Source organism: Stenella coeruleoalba (assembly GCF_951394435.1).
Source record: "Stenella coeruleoalba genome assembly, chromosome: 12".
NCBI lineage: Eukaryota > Metazoa > Chordata > Mammalia > Artiodactyla > Delphinidae > Stenella > Stenella coeruleoalba.
In genome coordinates, this window is record NC_137158.1 from 87,962,924 (window position 1) to 87,982,091 (window position 19,168).

The following is a 19,168-nucleotide window of genomic DNA, read 5'->3' on the forward strand; positions in this document are numbered from 1 at the left end:
TTAAAACCACACGAGGTACTACCACCAACCTACTAGAATTCCTACAGTTAAAAAGGGCAGTGCCAATCTGTATGGAAACACAAAAGACCCCAAATAGCCAAAACAATATTGAGAAAGAAAAACAGAGCTGAAGGAATCAGGCTCCCAGACTTCAGACTATACTACAAAGCTTCAGTAATCAAGACAGTATGGTACTGGCACAAAAACAGAAATATAGATCAATGGAACAGCATAGAAAGCCCAGAGATAAACCCACACACATATGGTCACCTTATTTTTGATAAAGGAGGCAAGAATATACAATGGAGAAAAGACAGCCTCTTCAATAAGTGGTGCTGGGAAAACTGGACAGCTACATGTAAAAGAATGAAATTAGAACACTCCCTAACATCATACACAAAAACAAACTCAAAATGGATTAAAGACCTAAATGTACGGCCAGACACTATAAAACTCTTAGAGAAAAACATAGGCAGAACACTCGACATACATCACAGCAAGATCCTTTTTGACCCACCTCCTAGAGAAATGGAAATAAAAACAAAAATAAACAAACGGGACCTAATGAAACTTAAAAGATTTTGCACAGCAAAGGAAACCACAAACAAGGTGAAAAGACAACCCTCAGAATGGGAGAAAATATTTGCAAACCAAGCAACTGACAAAGGATTAATCTCCAAAATATACAAGCAGCTCATGTAGCTCAATATCAAAAAAACAAACAACCCAATCCAAAAATGGGCAGAAGACCTAAACAGATATTTCTCCAAAGAAGATATACAGATTGCCAACAAACACATGAAAGGATGTTCAACATCACTAATCATTAGAGAAATGCAAATCAAAACCACAATTAGGTATCACCTCACACCAGTCAGAATGGCCATCATCAAAAAATTTACAAACAATAAATGCTGGAGAGGGTGTGGAGAAAAGTGAACACTCTTGCACTGCTGGTGGTAATGTCCATTGATACAGCCACTATGGAAAACAGTATGGAGGTTCGTTGAAAAACTAAAAATAGAACTACCATATGACCCAGCAATCCCAGGGCATATACCCTGAGAAAACCATAATTCAAAAAGAGTCATGTACCACAGTGTTCACTGCACCACTATTTACAGTAGCCATGACATGGAAGCAACCTAAATGCCCATTGACAGATGAATGGATAAAGAAGATGTGGCACATATATACAATGGAATATTACTCAGCCATAAAAAGAAACGAAATTGAGTTATTTGTAGTGAGGTGGATGGACCTAGAGTCTGTCATACAGAGTGAAGTAGGTCAGAAAGAGAAAAACAAATACCATATGCTAACACATATATATGGAATCTAAAAACAAGTGGTTCTGAAGAACCTAGGGGCAGGACAGGAATAAAGACACAGATGTAGAGAATGGACTTGAGGACACGGGGAGGGGGAAGGGTAAGCTGGGACTAAGTGAGAGAGAGGCACGGACATATATACACTACCAAATGTAAAATAGCTAGCTAGTGGGAAGCAGCTGCACAGCACAAGGAGATCAGCTTGGTGCTTTGTGACCACCTAGAAGGGTGGGATAGGGAGGGTGGGAGGGAGACGCAAGAGGGCGGGGATACGGGATATATGTATGCATATAGCGGATTCACTTTGTTATACAGCCGAAACTAACATAACACTGTAAAGCAATTATACTCCAATAAAGATGTTAAAAAATATATATATATATAAAATAAAGAATAAAAACAGCAGTGCCACCAAATGTTCGCAAGAACGTGGTGCAACCGGAACTCTTACACATTGTTGGCGCGAGTATAAAATGACATAACCACTTTGGGAAAAGGCTTGCAGTTCTCAAAAATTAAACAGATACCTATTCTCTGACCCAGCAGTTCCAATACTAGGTAATTACCCAAGAGAAGCAACATATATGCCCATCAAAAGGTCTGAACAACAATAATCAAAATGGCTTTTATTCGTAGTAGCCAAAAATGGGGAAAATCCCCACTGTCCATCAACAGAATGGAGAAATAAACTGTTCTGATACAGTGAAATACTGCTCAGCAATAAAAAGGAAGCAACGACTGATATGAACAAGACGGTAAATCTCACGATTGCCACGCAGATGTGGCCGGGCAGACAGAAAATGCCCCCTAAAGACACCCAAGGGCTAATCCCCGGAAACTGTGCCTAGCCCAGCTTATTCGGCTTCCCTTGGCAAAGGGAATTCAGGTTGCTAACCAACTCATCTTAAACAGGGCAAGTACCCTGAATTACCCAGGTGGGCCCCGTGTAATCACGAGTCTTTAAAAGTCCCAGAGGGAGGCAAACGCAAATCGGGGAGCTGCAGTGCGAATGCCTGACGGGCCAGGGCAGGATTTGAAGATGGAGGCGGGAGGTATAATGTTGTCGTATAATAAATATAGATCCTGGTCTTCGTCCACAGTTCTAGGCTCCTAGCTCCCAACACCTTATAATTTCCTAAGTGATCAGAGCATCAGGGGCATCTTTTGTCATAATATTTGGTTTTCGGAGGCCTTGCTTCCTGAAATAGCTTCAGAATGATAAAGGTGAAATGGGTTTTTTTGTTATTCGTAACAAACCTCTGAGTTCCCATTAATGAGGTGACTTTTGCAAAGCCTAGATAGGGGTGGGCGCTGATTGGCAGGGGAACCAGCCATGTGATTAGAGGGTTGGAACTCTCAGCTCCACCCCCACTCTCCAGGGAGGGGAGGGGCCTGGAGGCTGAATTAATCACCAACAGCCAAGGATTTAATGTCAGGCCTACGTACTGAAACCTCCTTAAGAACAAAATGGGATACGGGGTTCAGGCAGCCTCCAGGTTGATGAACAAGAACACGTCCTCGTGCCGGAGGGTGGCGCAGGCACACGCCGTGGGCAACAGCAGCGCCTGTGCTCGGGAGCCCCTGGACCCTACCCTGTGTGCCTCCTCATCCAGCTACTCATTTGTAGCCTTTAATAGTCTTATGATGATGAGACTTTTTGTGTTTTGATTCTGTCAACTTAAAGAAAAACACACAACATAGGAGTTGTGAGTCTCAGTTTTATTCGGGGACCTTACTGAGGACTTCAGCCCTGGAGACGGCCTCCCAGTAGCTCTGAGCAGCTGCTCTGAAGAGGAGGGGGGAAGCCAGTTTATAGGTGCTTTTTGTCTGGGGAATGTGTGACATCAAGTACACACATCTTGGTAAAGGACTACTGCTAGTCACAAAGAAGAGACATCTCAAGTTAATGATTTTAGTGCTTTTCTGTGTTTGGGAAGCTACAAGAACCTGGGCTCATTGAGTTCCTCCTGAGACAGACATGCACCTGCCTAAGGGGCTGCTCGTCCACAGCACAGAGCATCCTGTTACCCTCTTAACTCCGTCTCAGAGGGCACATGGGTCAGAGCCTGCCACAGGGTGCGACTCCATCCTTGTAGAAGTGGGTGGTGAGCAAAAACGCTCTTCGTTCTTCGTTGTTAAGAATTCCTACTCATCTTGTGTGAAACTTAGAGAGTTTAAGACATGTTTAGTTCAAAATGGAGTCACAGCGGCCAACGTGAATTTCCACATTAGCTATTCTGACAAAGCCGCTGTAGGATGTGAGTGTCTTAGAGTGATTCTAAGAAAAATTACTCTAGACAAGAAGTCTGATGGGCAACGGACGTCACCGGGACAGACAGACCACTGGTAGAGCCAAGACCCCTCCCCTGGGGTAACACTCCTTAAAAGGAGACCACTGAGCCCAGTGACCTGGAGGCTCCTGGCTGCAGGACCCGACCCCAGTCACCGAGAGCTGGTCCAGGTTCCACGGGAGGCCCTGGGGGAGAGGAGGGGACGTACCCCTCAGGCTTGTCATGGGACCCTTGCCAGACCGGAGCCACTGCTCGTCCTGAGATGCCTCGTCCCCGACTTCTCCTTGGAGAGGCTCTTCTCCCCCTTTCCCTACTCTCACTAACCTGTGTTGTGCGCTCACTGTGTGCAATTAACCGTGATTCGTCAGTTGAGTGCTGGCTACAGTTTTGTGTTCCTCTAATTCTCACCTGCTGGGCCCTGCGACAGAATAATTCTTTATAATGAGCCAATACTCCGTAATAGTAAGAAAACCGCCTTCCTGAGTTCTGAGAGCCGAGCAGGCAAATCAGTGGAACTCAAGGAGGAGCCTGTGGAAACCTCTGATGTACAGAAGCACAGGTGACAGCCCGGACGCATGTCTGGGATCTGAAGTGGTGCGTGAGGGCAGCCTTGAGGGACTGCGCCCTTCACCTGTGGAGTCTGTGCTCTCTCCTGGTAGACGGTGTCAGAACTGAATTGAATTGTAGGCCACCCAGCTGGTGTTGCAGAATCGCTTGGTGCTGGGAGGGGGGGGGGCACCCACACATTTCATAGCCAGAAGTGGAAACAGGGTCTTTGCAGATGTAATAAGACGACGTCATATTGGAATAGGGTGAGCCCTAATCCAATGACTGGTGACCTTACAAGAAGAGAGAAATTTGGACACAGACACACAGGGGAGAGGCCACGTGAAGACAGAGGCAGAGACTGGAGTGAGACACAACCAGCAGCCTGGAGAGGCGAGGAAGCATCCTCCCTACGGTCTCAGAAAGAGCACGGCTCTGCCCACACCTTGGTTTTCGACTTCTGGCCTCCAGGACTGGGAGAGAAGAAACGTCCATTATTTTCAGCCACCCGTTTGTGGTCGTTTGTTATGACAGGCCTCGGGAATTAAGACAAGCAAGACCTGTCACTCTAGCTCCACCTCTATCCTGTGCTAACTGCCAGGCCTGCCATCTCGGCAGGCAGTGACCAGGGAGTAACAGCTAGAGCCCCAGCCCCGGGCAGGTTTCTGCAGCATCTCTGCATCCCCTTCGCTTTGACAAGAGCCTCTCCCCTTGCAGGCAGAGCGGAACGTCTCACAGGGTTTATCGAGCAGGTGACAGGGGCGGAAGGTGGCCTGATGCCCCGAGGACCAACCTGATTCTTCTCCTGTGACTCCTGAATATTGGAAGGTGCGCGCCGGCCTCACTCCCTGTGCAGAGGGAGAAGGGACAGATTGTGGTAGAGGGAGTGCAGAGGGGCTGCCGTTCTGAAAAGGCCCACGATCGTTCCTTCTCTTCCCCGGGGCCCTCGGTCTGTGTTTCATGGGCTCTCAGAACAGGGATACAAGGACCATCTCTTGGTCTGTCTTTCCTGGGTGGAGACGACGTGCAGGCTTTTTCACTCCGCACCTCTGGCTGGTGCCACCTGAAGGCTGAACCCCATGCAGAACTGAGGGGGACCTCTGCCTGGTATCACTCACTGGAAACAGCTTTTGGTGGGTTTACGGACAGACTTGAGCAGGCCCCCCAATTTAATTTTCCCTCCCAGCATTTAGAGAGCATATGCTGGATCCCTCACTAAACGTCCGTGTTTCGGGACACGACAGACACGAGACACTGAAACGAGAGACTGACTGTCAGACAGACAGCATTTACCACACCCACTTGCTGGACGTGGCCCTGTCGCTGGCTCTGGCCGGTGGGTGTGAGAGGGACGGTGTCCTTCCAGCACCGGCATAAGAAGTGGCTGTGCTTTCGCTGCCTCTTCTTCCCTGACTCGTGCCCGGAGGTCTGAACCTGGGTCAGAATTCAAGGGCGTCTGTGAACTCGAGCGCCAGGAGAAAATGACATTTGTATTTCTAATCTCTACCCGATCTTTAGCGTCTCCTTCAGTTATGAACGCAGGCAAAAAACGCAGCTGCACCAGGATGAATGATTTTGTATTAATAGAAATCACGTTTTCATATTACATACTTTGCTATCCTATGTGCTTTTGAAAATGTATTTAAAAACACTATTCTGAGAAAAAGCCCATTCACGAGACCACCACACGGGGTTCATGGCATAAACAAAGATGAAGCCCACCAATAAGGAGAAAGGGGACCCACGGAACCACCACACCAGGAGCCTGGACCCCGAGTCACCGTGTGGAATCTGCCCAACAAGTAAAACATGGGTGCTGGACATTCCAGGAGTGAGAACTCAATTTGCAGGGTGGGGAGCCGCTGAAACGCTGGGTATGTTATTACAGCAGCTAGATCGCCCAAGTGGTACAGAACACGCCAGGCAAGGGGTGGGAGCAGGGGTCTCTGCAAATCAACAAGTCTGGTTTGCACACTGGTGTGGATGGCTGGCGCCCTGCGATCTCTGTTCACCTCCCCGGCATCACAGTGCCATCCTGGGGATAGAGGCGGTTCTGGGCCAGCCCGAGTCAGGCTGCATGGACTGTTCCTCCGGCAGGTTCACAGAGCTCTGCCCATCTGAACTTTCTCTCGGTGAGACGCAAGGCCAGTGATGTTAGGTCATTATCACCCTGGCCTTGGAAATGAGGCCACAGGTCATGTCACCCACTGGCTTCACAAGGGCTGTGGGAGACTGGAAATGGTGGTGGAGTGACACCCTTTCATGCAAAGGTGTCCGACTGCCGTTTAACCAGCAACTCTTTTTCCACCACAGGGGATGGGCAGTCACATCCAAGCTGGAACGCAGCCACGTAGCGGGAATGCTGAATCCTCAGCAACGTGGAACAGGAGGACAGGAGGCTGGGGGCGTGGGTGAGGATGGGACCTCCACCCGCAGGAGGGTGGGCCGCCTCCCGGACCAGGGTGATAACTGCGAAACCTCAGCTCGTGCCAGAGTCAGTCTAAGCCCTTTATACCTGTCACTCCCTAACGCGTCCCATTTCACAGCGAGGAAAGTGAGTCAGGAAGCCAGTAGGTACCGTAGGCAGCTGGGAGGCAGACCCAGGGCTCTGCATCCCTCCTGGACCCTCATGATCAGAGGCCCCTGCCTATGGGTTTTGTTGCTGTTCTCACTGCCCCCAGCCCCCGACCCTGTCTGTGTTCCTGGCTTGACTCAGCCTTCTGGTTGCTGTCTCAGTGGTTGTGAATATACATGGGTCCATGCCCTAGATCTAGAGCCCAGTCCTACATCTGCCTGGCCGGAAGCAGCGTGGCGCAGAGAGGAAGCTTCTCGTCTTCCCGTGGGAAGGACGGGGCAGGGTCACGCAGGCCACGAGACCTCCCAGCTCCAGGCCCCTGGCTGGTGTGTAGCCTGAAACCATGCTTCTCACCCTTCACCAAGCACCGTCATCACCTGGGACCCTGTGAAGATGCAGACTCTGACCCGCAGGGCTAGGCAGGGCCCGAGACTCTGCATTTCTAACCAGAGGTGCCGATGCTGCTGGCCCGGGGCCCACACTGGAGTGCCATGACCTCTAGGAGCTGTTTTTCACATCCTTTAGGATGAGCACGAGTACACCTGCCCCACTCCCTCCCGAGAGCCGCTCAGAGCACCCGGTGAGTAGCAGCAGGAGGAAACAGTGAAATCAAAGCTCTGCCCACGCCTCCGTGATTTGCTGCTGGAGGGACCTTTTGGGTTCCTGCTGTCAGTCCCTGAGGAACCAGAGCGGAGATCTTAGCTCAGAAGGCTGACAGCAGGGGCCGGCTGGCCGCCAGGCCACACAGAAGAAAAAGATGCAGACCGCAGGAGCCGGCGGGGAAAAAAGCACCCACGAGACATGGCTCCCAGCTGACAGTGCCCTGGTCAGCTCCCGACACGGTGAGATGGACACCAGCAGCTCGGCTGGTACGGTGCCGGGGGCAAGAGGATGCCGGGTAAATCCCAGGTGAGCATCTCAGCTGGGATGTAATTTAAGGATGAAAAGGTGTGTCACTTCTGGTCTCTCCCTTACTCCTTGAGGGTTATAATGTTAAAAGGATGTTAGAGTCACTAAACACTTGCCCAGCAAGTCCCAGCTGGAGAAGTAAAGCTCAGGGTCAGCTGGGCCTTCTGGTCTACCCAGTCACGTGGCTCCGAGCAAGTGACAGCACGTGCAGGACCGTGACCCAGTAGAAGGGTGCAGGGCCATTCGGTGCAGTGACTGTCTGGGGAGCAAAATACCGCAATTGTAGCCTCAGCCCAACTCGATAGATGTGGGCTTTGAAATTCAGGTCACAATTCCCAGCACCGAGATTAAGAAGTCCAGCCTGTGGCTCTGTGTTTCCTCGTCCTGGCCCACCTCCTCCCTCTGCTCCAGCCTTGGCTGTGGTGGGAGGGGCCCCAAGGCTGAGCTGGGTTTCCATGGAGGTGCAACGGCTGACAGCACTCGGCTCTGGACACTTGCAAGAACACATTACGTAACGTCCACAGCAGAAGGGCAAGGACACCCAGTGGTCTTAAACTCCTGAAGGTCTTTGCGGAGGTTTGGAGAGAGATTGAATTTTTTTCTGTTCTGGAAACCACAGACACAGGGCAGGAACCAAACAGAATGTGGAAGCAGATAGAAGAGGGATACTTGGGGACTTGGGCAAGATCTCTGTGACGTGGGACGTCCCCTGAGGGCCTCCCGACCCTGACCTCACACCTCACATGGGAGCATTTAAGTGTCATCTTCTCTGATGGGCAGGAAGAGGGAGGGGCCGCATTTCCCCTGCTCACATGTGTCCACAGCCTGGGGCTCACCACCCCTCACCCCAGCAGGCACTCTGTGAACTGCTGTTGAATAAGTGAATTAACAAGTGAAGACGACACTGGGTGGGAAGCACAGGAGTTGCAGAGGACAGGGTGACAGACCCTCCCTAGGAAAACGTCCATCACCATAAATAATGAGCCCACAAACCACCCATCACAGAAATGTAAAACACAGCTCCACGCGGATCCAATGTACATTTCCTCCCTCCAGAGTTCATGCGTTCTTTTCCTTAGGACAGATGGGACACTCTGGTAAAATAAGTTTTGTCCAGGAAGCTACTAGGAATCCTGGTGACTCTCGGTCTGGGGTTTCCGGAGGGACCTTTCGCACAGCCTCTCAGTCATTCCCAACAGAATGTGCTGCGGCCCCTGACACCCATCCCAGCCACAGCCACACGCCCTCCTTCGACTCCACAAGCTCCATGAATGGTTCTGAACCCCTGCAGTGGACAACCGTTCACTCAAGTGCCGGGTCCAGCTCTGCCCTGCCCCAGCCTCCTTCTGCCCCAGGCCTGGTCCTCCTGCTTCTTCCCTCACTACCTCTCCTCCGTAAGCTCTCCAGCATTCGACTGGAATTGGAGGTGTTGGTGTGAACTCATGGTTTGCCATAGACGTGGATCAATACAGAAATATGTGTAGATGTTAACGGTAGAAAGGTATTTTTTCTTTGGAGAGAAGGCTGGTTCCAGCGCTGGAAAGTACGACACGACCTTGAGACACACTGTTGTACCAGAAAGTCAGGAAATGCTCAGCTGATAACAAAGACGTGTGGAGGGAACAGGGCCAGCCCACAGGCTCCCGCCAGCCAAACTGGGGGCTGTCTGCACATTAGAACAAATAACAGAAGTAATGGATTGCTACTCAAGGAGGAACACAGGAGCCTTGAGTCCACAGTGACTTCAATTACTAAACTGAAAGGATGATAAGAAACGGGATATTAACATAACTCCAAATCTGTCCACACACAAAGCAGTTTTTAATTACAAAGAAGGAACTTGGCACCTGCGGGGGTGCTGACAGGCACCCGCCTGACGGGTCACGTAGGAACCAGGCGCCCGCTGAGCGGGGCCCGCGGAGACTCGGTAGGCGTGACAAAGACGCGTGACCCGAGGAAATGTCAGACGAAGCCACGCGGGGGACAGCCTACCAAATACCTGCCTGTGAGTTCCCAGGTGCCAAGACCATGAGAGGCACCTTAGTCCCGGGGAACGGCCCAGACTGAAGCGGACGGTGGCCACTAGGTGTGGGAGGGGGTCCTGGGTGATGCTTTGCTCCAAAGGTGATGTCGGGACAATCAGTGGAGGTGGCGTGAGGTCTGTGGATTGGGCAGCAGTGGGGCATCAGGGCCGCTGTCTGGACCCAGGCGGCTGGGTTGTGAGTGTGGAAGAGAATGTCCTTCCTTGTAGAAAACGCACAGTAAACATTTGGGGGTGATGTGTGTCGTGGCAGCAACTCACTCTCAAAGCCTTCAGGGGGCAAACGTTCTTTGCACCATTCTTGCAACCTTCCTGAATACTTAAAACTCGTTAAAAAGAGGAAGAGATATGGTGTCAGGTGGCCACGTGTCCCTGAGTGACTAAGGGGCAGGATCGGGAGGGAGGGCCACTGGTCACCACATACTTCGGTTCCACGTTTTGCCTGTTTCCACCTATTCTGTTCATGTTGGTAGTAACATCTGTGTATTAGGGTCCCCAGGGAAACCTGCAGGTTTATAGGCTAGAGATACACGTAGGAGGGGATTTATTGTAGGAAGCGCCTCATGCAGTTAGGGACGCCGGAAGTCCCACAGTCGACCATGAGAAAGCTGGAGACCCAGGAAAGCCCATGGTGTGACTCAGGCTGAGGTCGAAGGCCTGAGAACCGGGGGCTCCCACGCCCAAGGGCAGGAAAAGGTGGCCATCCCAGCTTCAGCGGGAGAAGAATTCGCCCTTCTTAACCTGTCTGTTTCATCCGGGCCCACCTCACGCCACTGAATCACAAGCTCTTCTCTTCCGGAAACCCCTCACAGACATAACCAGGAGCCTGGGCACCCTTAGCCCAGTCAAGCTGACACAAAGCATGAAGCATCCCAGTCTGTATCTGCACACGCTCGTTCTTTCTTGGAGCTGGGGACCCTGCAGGACGCCCGGCATGAAAGCGTGAGATGATCTCTTCATCTGCCCCACAAAGGAGAACATCGGCAAACAACCAGCTCAGAGGGAGACCCAGGAGCTCAGCTGGCGGGGGCCTTGCACGTGTCAAACAGGCAACGCGTAACCCGAAGTGTATACATTAGCCAGGGCTCTCCAGAGACACAGAACCAACGGGCGCGTGCATGCGTGCGTGCGTGCGTGCGTGTGTGTGTAGAGAAAGAGAGAGAGATTTTAGTTTAAGGGCTGGCTCCTATGATGATGGAAGCTGGCCAGCCCCAAACCGGCAGTCCAAGTCTGAAGTCTGCTGCGGAGTCCCCTGTTGCTCAGGGAAATCAGGCTTTGCTCTATCCAGGCCTTCAGCTAATTGGCTGAGGGCCACCCGCAGTGGGGGCACCATCTGCTTTACTCCAAGGCCACCCCTTTAAAAGTTAATCTCATCTAAAAACACCCTCGCAGAAATATCCAGAAAAATGTCTGACCACATATCTAGGCCTTGTGGCCCGGCCCAGCTGACACAATAAATGAACCATCACAGAGGATCAAGACATTGACCACAAAGCCCAAAAGGAAAGCAAAATAAATTTTCAATTCTCCTAGGCTGTCTTTTCATGATATAGTTTCATTGTTTTAATACAGGGTAAACTGCCTGAACTTCATGGCTACGGCCCGAGTGCGGCGACATATTCAAACCTCCCTGTCCCTGTTCCCCTGCGTTACCAAGTGTGATGGATAGCACAGCGGCCCCCCGTAGCGTTAAAGACAACACAAGGGCAGACCCGTCCTGAGCTCAGCGGAATGAGTGACCTGTCTGTGGAATTTACAAGGCTGGCAGACTCCTTCCTAGAGACACTGTCGACCACAGAAAGTCCCTGGTGAGACGTGAATCCCAGCAACCAGGGAGGAAGGTAGAGGAGAGCTCACGGATCGTGGGCTGCTCACCCAGACGCTTCTGCAAACCAGGAAGTGACAGCGATGCCAACAGCAAAGCCGAGCGAAGAGGAACCAACAACTAATTTTATCGTAACAAGCCACACTCACCTGCCATCTGCCTGCCGTCACAACCTTGGGAAGTTACCATTCGAACCTTCTGATCGATAGACATGGTCGTGCTGCCCTTCCTCAAAGCTGGCCAGACTGGGTACAACTCGGAGGTGAGAGACCCGGGACTGGGGTGTGAGGCCGACAGGACACAGTCTGGAAAACGCTTTCCTTCCAAAAAGGCTCAGATCGTCTTCAGGGCTCTTGTCCCCGGAACCCAAGGTGTCAGTGAACCTGTCATCGTGCTTCCCACAAAAAAGGAGGCACCCAGGCCACCCAGTCCTCCTGAGACTCAGCGCCCTCGAGGCTGTGCTGGCTGCAGGCGACACATGTGGAGCAGACGTCGCAGGCCCGAGTCAGCGCTATCCTCTGCTCCAGCGAAGAACTTGGGGAAAAGGCGTCACCACAAAACCAGCCGCCCCGGATGTAAAGCACTCCCGCCAGCAGCGGGGCCGAGGGCAGCCTGCTGTCTCCGGACAGGACGCGACCCCGGTGTCACTGCATCATCGGAGCCGCCGGGGACACAGGTGGCCAGAGCGCCCCTGCCCAGACGTCCACAGAGCCATTTGAGGAGGTGTCCGGGGGTCTGTGTCCGCAGAACCCCAGCAGGGTTGTTCCTGCTGAGCCCCGACCTCTGGGGACCTGGACGGCCCTGCCCCGGCCAGCGGGCCCCCGGGCCCCAGGGCAGCCTCCACCAAGTCCAGGAACTTCTCTGCGCGCAGCAGGGCCCAAAGGAGAGGGGGACACACGCAAGGCCACACCTCGGGCCTCTACCCACAGTTAAAGAAAGTTGGAGACGCCCCTGTAGAAACTCAACAGAAACTCCGACCAAATAGAGCTGGGCGGCCAGAGGGGGGAGCCTTGTGCCCTGTGACCTTGGCGGAGCCCGACGGGAAGAGAAGAACTCGGCCAATGACCATGCGCACCGTGACTGCGGCCCTCCCACCACTTCCTCTTCCTCCCGAACGCTCTCCGCCCGCTGCCCCTCGGGGACTCGCACGGGCTCGCGCCCTCGGCCCTGCATTGCGATTCTCTGCTGATCCCAGGAAACCCATCTTTTTTTTTTTTTTTTAATTTATTTATTTTTGGCTGAGTTGTGTTTTTGTTGCTGCGCACGGGCTTTCTCTAGTTGTGGTGAGCGGGGGCCACTCCTCCTTGCGGTGCCCGGGTCTCTCATTGCGGTGGCCTCACCTGCAGCGGAGCACAGGCTCCAGGTGCACAGGCTTCAGTAGTTGTGTCTCGCGGGCTCCAGAGGCAGGCCCAACAGCCGTGGCGCTCGGGCTCAGCTGCTCCCCGGCACACGGGATCCTCCCGGACCAGGGCTCGAACCCGCGTCACCCACACTGGCAGGCAGACTCCCAACCACTGCGCCACCAGGGAAGCCCAGGAAACCCATCTTTGCCAGGCAAACCTCTGCCAGGCTGTTTCAGGCTGGCCCCAGCAATCGGCCCGGGTTGTCCGGCTGAGCCTGTGCCCCCAGCGCCAGCCTGGGAACAGGACCGGAGGGCTGGCGAGGGAGTAGCCTGGCCTGGGAGCAGAGGCTGGTCACCCATTTCCGCCCTTCACAAACTTGATGGGCAATCTGCCCTGGGACCGGGAGTGTGCTCGGCTGGCATTTCTAAAAGTTCCAATGCATTTTTCATGCCAGTAACCGTCACTGTGTGCTTAGCAAGTTGGTTTACGTTTTTTTCCCTCTGTTCTTAGTTAAAATGGCAAGGATTACACCCTGCAGGGTTGTTACAAGAATCAAATAACATTCATGTAAAATAGCTCGTATGTGACTTTAGGCGCTTATTAGGTATTACAATTAAGCACGGAACATAAAATGTGGTTTCTCTGCTGGAATCCCCCAGCTCTGAATAGTGCCTGTAAGAAGGGGACCACTTGTCCTTCTATGTCTTCTACAGAAGAAATGAAAGAGAAAAAGGAGTTCAGGGAGACTCGGTTCAGGAGAGAGTTGTTTTGCTTTACAAAGGAAATGACCTGGAACCTGCTGCCAGGTGGGCTGGAGGCCTGGCACAGCTGCTGCGGTTTTGTCCCACATGGAAACCAGGCTCAGGGAAAAGCCACCATGTGGAGGAGGACAGAGCCCAGCCAACTGTGCAGTAATGGAGCTGGGCCCCTGATCAAACTGTACCTGAAGGTAGCGTTTTCAATTACTTGAACCAATTAATTCCCATCATTTTAAAGAAAGCTTCCATTTTTTGGTTATTTATAAGTGTAAGTGTCCTAACTGATAAGCATACGTGCATATCATGTTTCCATGAAGGCATATGTTTATATTTATGATGGTGATATATGAACGTGAAAGAAATACCTATAAATGTGATCATGGATCACTAACACACTTAAAAGGGAAGATTCTCCTAATTCTAGTAAATCCTCCTTTGTTGCTGCCTGCCGGGTAATATTCTACACCTCAGGTCTTTCACCAGCAGTAAGTGGCACCCCACTGTCCCCCCCATCGCCAAAACCACTGGGTTTCTAGGTGTTGCCATAGATTAGACCCTCAGTTATAGCAACATTGAATTATATTCATGGGGCTACCCTAGCAGCGCAGTGGTTAAGAATCTGCCTACCAATGCAGGGGACATGGGTTCGAGCCCTGGTCCGGGAAGATCCCACACACTGCAGAGCAACTAAGCCCGGGCACCACAACTACTGAGCCCACACGCCATAACTACTGAGCCCACGTGCCTAGAGCCCATGCTCCGCAATAAGAGAAGCCACCGCAATGAGAAGCCTGCACACCACGAGGAAGAGTAGCCCCCGCTCACCACAACCAGAGAAAGCCCGCACGCAGCAACGAAGACCCAACTCAGCCAAAAATAAATAAATAAATAATAAATTTGTTAAAAAAAAAAATGATATTCATGGATTTAAATAGAGCTGCCTACCCGGGAGGGAGACACCTAGCGCCCTGGATGGGGCCACTCAAATATTTCTTGCTGTGGCTGTTTCTAGTCTGCTCTAAAACAGAAAAACAATTCAGGTGACATTCAAGTCTCTGATGAATGGGGTACCATACACCTGAATAGGGGGAACATGTTGGTGATTGGCTGAATTTTCTATTTTCAGCCGCTAAGTGGCCACTGATGAACATGGTCATCTTTGATCCATTGCTGACTGTCTCTCCCCAATTCTGGGTAAACATTTACTAAGTACCTACCATGTCCAAGCAGCTGTCAGGACACCGAGGCAGCAGGAAGAGCTCACATCTCGTGGTGGGGCCCGAAGGTACCCCAGTAACCAAGAGGGCAGCACAGGTGGGGATCGGGTCACTCCAGCTGTGCAAGCTGGGTCAATGTCTTTGCTGGTAAAAATTGGCCTGTGTTACTCTGTGGGCTGTTCAACATCAAAAAGGAATAGGAAAAGTTATTGCATAATTCTCCTCCAGAAAAAAAGGGCCCGTGAATGTATGACAGCTGCACAGGTTGAAACGTTCAAAGCAAACCTGTGCAGGGTCACTGCAGGATTTTACAGGTCCTCACCCTGACATCTCCAGCTTCCTAATAACCTCACCTCATCCGAGCCTGGGATGCTAAACCTGTCCTTTCTAACTATAGCCAATGCAAGACTCACTATAGTCACTCAGAAAAATGGAATTCCCATCCCAAAAGTTATGTAAACTTGCAGCATTTCTCACTATCTGTCAAAGGTTTTGCTCAGGACAAGCAAATCCTAGTCACTGCCCTCCTCCCGTCTATGGGAAACTGAGACCATCCCATAAATGATGCAATAGATTTATCTTCTTACAGAAGCACAAATACTGATTTAAAACCGGGGATTGTGTCCTGCTCATTTCATTTCCTGAGCCAGATCTTGTGAGGAAAAGCAGCTTTCTTATCTTCCCCTAAGGGTTTTTCAGCCCTCTGCAGTGATGAATAGAGCCAATAGAGCTGAATTTTGAAAAAAAACACAGTACAATTTCAGTTGCCTTAGGCCCTGGATTAAATTCTTTGTATTCCTGATTGAAAGTTCACAAAACACCACAGAAAGATAAAACAGACAATTAGACAATTTGTGAGCCCTCCTCCTCTGGGCACGATGTAAGCTAACATGCTTCACAGACGTCTCTGCCACATGCATCTCTTCCTTCATTAGTTCATTCATTTATTCACACAATGACTAGACAACATTGGTGTTGAGCTAATGCCCCTCCAGACTCTTCGGTGACTCCACGGGCACAGAAATAACTCCCTGCCTTTAAAGGCTGAGATGACCTTTGAGGCCCTACCCCACTGCTGCCTGCTCACAGCCCAGTGGGCCAGTCGCAGCGGCCTCCCTGCTTTTCTCAAACACACCAGGTCTGTGCTGCCCCCGGGCCTTTGCACTTCCTGTTTCCATCACCTGGAAGATTCTTCCTCCATGGTTGGCTGCCTCACTTCCTTCAGGTTCTTGTGCAAAATTATATTCAGTGAGGCCTTCCCTGATGACCCTGGCTCCTTCCCTGGGTTTCAGGCTCTGAACACCGACTTCTACCTCCCCTGTCGCCTACGGCCTGGTGCTTACTGGATTTGATCCAAGTTATCAGACATGTCATCACTACCTGCTACTATGCTCTAGGCCACACAGAAATGTTGATTAAAAGTCATAAGCATTTACTGGGCCATGAGCATGTTACGAACTGCTAAGCCTGCTCTTATATTTATCCCATGTGGTCCACAAAACAGCTCTGAAATCACATGACCGTCGACATTTTACACTGTGCTGCGTTTCCCTCCTCAGATCACCCCCCCACACTGTTACACCATCCTGCTGAAGTCCCAGTCTACCCTCAAGAAATGCTCAGACTGTATAATAATAATTTTTAAAAAGACTTTATTTTTAAAAAGAGTAGCCTATTAAAAAGCGCACCCAGGGCTTCCCTGGTGGCGCAGTGGTTGAGAGTCCGCCTGCCGATGCAGGGGACGCAGGTTCGTGCCCCGGTCCGGGAAGATCCCACATGCCGCGGAGCGGCTGGGCCCGTGAGCCATGGCCGCTGAGCCTGCGCGTCTGGAGCCTGTGCTCCGCAACGCAACGGGAGAGGCCACAGCAGTGAGAGGCCCACATACGGCAAAAAAAAAAAAAAAAAAAGAATCATTGAGTTTCAGGTGTATTTCTTTCATACACCATAGAGTTAGGTCTTGCTTTTGAGCCAATTTGAAAAATCTCTTCTTTTTAAACCCACAAGTGAAGTCCACTCACATGTATTTACATGGCTATGTTTGGTCTCAATTCTGAGTTATATCACGTTGCAATTACGGTGTGCATTATGTTTCATTTACTGTTTCCCTGTGTGGTGTGCCTTTTTACTTTGTTCATTTATTCTGGTGCTTAGGAAGGTTTGTGTTTTCACTCTAGTGATAATCTTTATATTAAGGCTCTTTACAGTGTAATTGTGTCACCGAGTCCAAGCTCGCTCTGCTCGCCCGCTGCACAACAGGCCAGTGAATCGGAGATGAGGTGTTGAAGCAAGGAATACGACCTTATTCGGGAGGCCTGCAGACCAAGAAGATGGCAGAATAAGTCTCAAAATAACCATCTTATCGGGGTTTGGATGCCAGTTTCTTTTATAGCACAGAGAAGGGGAGGAGATGGGGAAGTAAAGTATAAAGGCGATAAGTTTTGCAAATATCCGGTGGAATGGCCAGCCTTGGGGAGAGAATGTGTTAATTTCTTCTTTATTGCAGCCATCCCCAGGTGGACAGGGTCCGGATGTTTCCCTGAACAAAGGCACTTTGATTTAACCTTCAGGCAGAGGGTCAGTGTTCCCTGAGGCAGGCCATTATGTGTAGACAGTATCCTTTTAGTGAACAAAAGCGGCTGAAAGCAAAGGTTCAAGTAAAAGAAACAGATCAAACATGTAGTCAGATTTGGTCCTTCCCTGTTACAGTTGGTGTCCTCGAAGAAGAAAATTAAAACATTACAGAACTAACATTTAAAACTATAACCCTTGAAAACATTCTAGAGATAAAAGACATGAACCTACATATTTGAAAGGACCCACTGGGTACCAGGAGAGATTGAACCAGAATGATCGCTGAGACACATCCCAGCCAACCGGCCCCATGGAACCCACCTTCACAGCCCTTCTCAACCATCCCGCCCCCCTTCACCTTCTGCCCCCGGGGTTGGGCTGTTTGCTGCCTCCTTTGCCTCCAGAAGTTCACGCATATAGAGCTCACCCGAGGGCCCACCTGGCTGTAACTAAGCTACTCCCATCTTGAACGTACACATTGTGAGAACAGACACATCTCAGGTGCTGCTGTCTCATCTTAGTCCTCGTGCATTATGACAAAGGCAAAAGTGACAAAGAATAACCCTAAACTTGTCTAAGAAACCCCTTCAGCCCTGACCAAGTCAAGCCACTCAATTGCAGGGGTTCTACCTGTGTTGCTTCTTCAAAGATTTCCTTCTTCATTTTCTTATGAGGCTAATAGGTCAGTGGAGAAACTAGACAAGGCACTGAGCAAGGTCTGCTCGAAAGGGTACAAAGGTGCACAGCCCGACGGGTCCTGCTTGTTTGCAGGTGTTGTGGGTGAATGTGTCCCCAAAAGATGTCTGCATTCGAATCCCCTGTGAATGTGAACTTATTTGGAAATAGGGTCTCTGCAGATATAGTCAAGTTAGAATGTGTTTGTTAGGGTGGACCTTAGTCCATATGACTGTGTCCTTCTAAGAGAAAGAGGAGGGAGATTTAGATGCAGAGACAGACAGACAGACACACACACACACAGAAGCCATGTGAAAACACAGATGGATTGGAACAATATGTCTATAAACCGAGGGTTGCCAGAAGCCACAAGAGACGGGGAAGGATCCTCCCCTGGGGCCTTCAGTGCGAGGCTGACACTTGGTCCCCAGATGTCTGGCTTCCAGAAATGTGAGAGAAGCCATTTCTGTTGTTTCAAGATGGCCCGTTTGTGGCAATTTGCTATGGCAGCCCTAGGAAGACACAAAAAGCCTTGGAGACTCACCGGAATGGAAATAAAATTAGGATTTCCTCTGATGAGAAATTCACTGTTCAAAAAAAACCTTTATGCTATTAGAATCAATCCCACTTGCTTGTTAGCTAATAATAATTATACAACATGAAGAAGCAGGCTTTATTCCTAAGTGTCACCTTTCATAGTGATTCAATTTAATAGGTTAATTTTTTTAAAAATTATTGTTTATTTATTTTTGGCTGCATTGGGTCTTCGTTGCTGCGCACGAGCTTTCTCTAGTTGCAGCGAGCAGCGGCTACTCTGTTGCGGTGCGCGGGCTTCTCATTGTGGTGGCTTCTCTTGTTGCGGAGCAACAGGCTCAGCGGCCGGGGCTCACGGGCCCAGCCGCTCCGCGGCATGTGGGATCCTCCCGGACCGGGACACGAACCCGTATCCCCTGCATCAGCAGGCGGGCTCTCTCTCAACCACTGCGCTACCAGGGAAGCCCCCAAGGTTATTTTTTAAAGATAGGATTATTTTGAAAATATGGTTGTTCTTAGGATTAAATAACATTTTTAAGTGCTTAACATAAT

The 19,168-nt window shown here is 50.6% G+C and overlaps 1 protein-coding gene across 1 annotated transcript in view; it reads right to left on the bottom strand.

The window, feature by feature from the left end:
• The window catches only part of RPS6KA2 (ribosomal protein S6 kinase A2), a 386,569-nt gene extending 373,687 nt beyond the window's left edge, over positions 1-12,882 (bottom strand). The window contains exon 1 of the mRNA XM_079938702.1: positions 11,668-12,882. The gene's annotated coding sequence lies outside the window, so the exon portion shown is untranslated. The remainder of the gene's footprint in view (positions 1-11,667) is intronic.
• Positions 12,883-19,168: the final 6,286 nt, after the last annotated feature.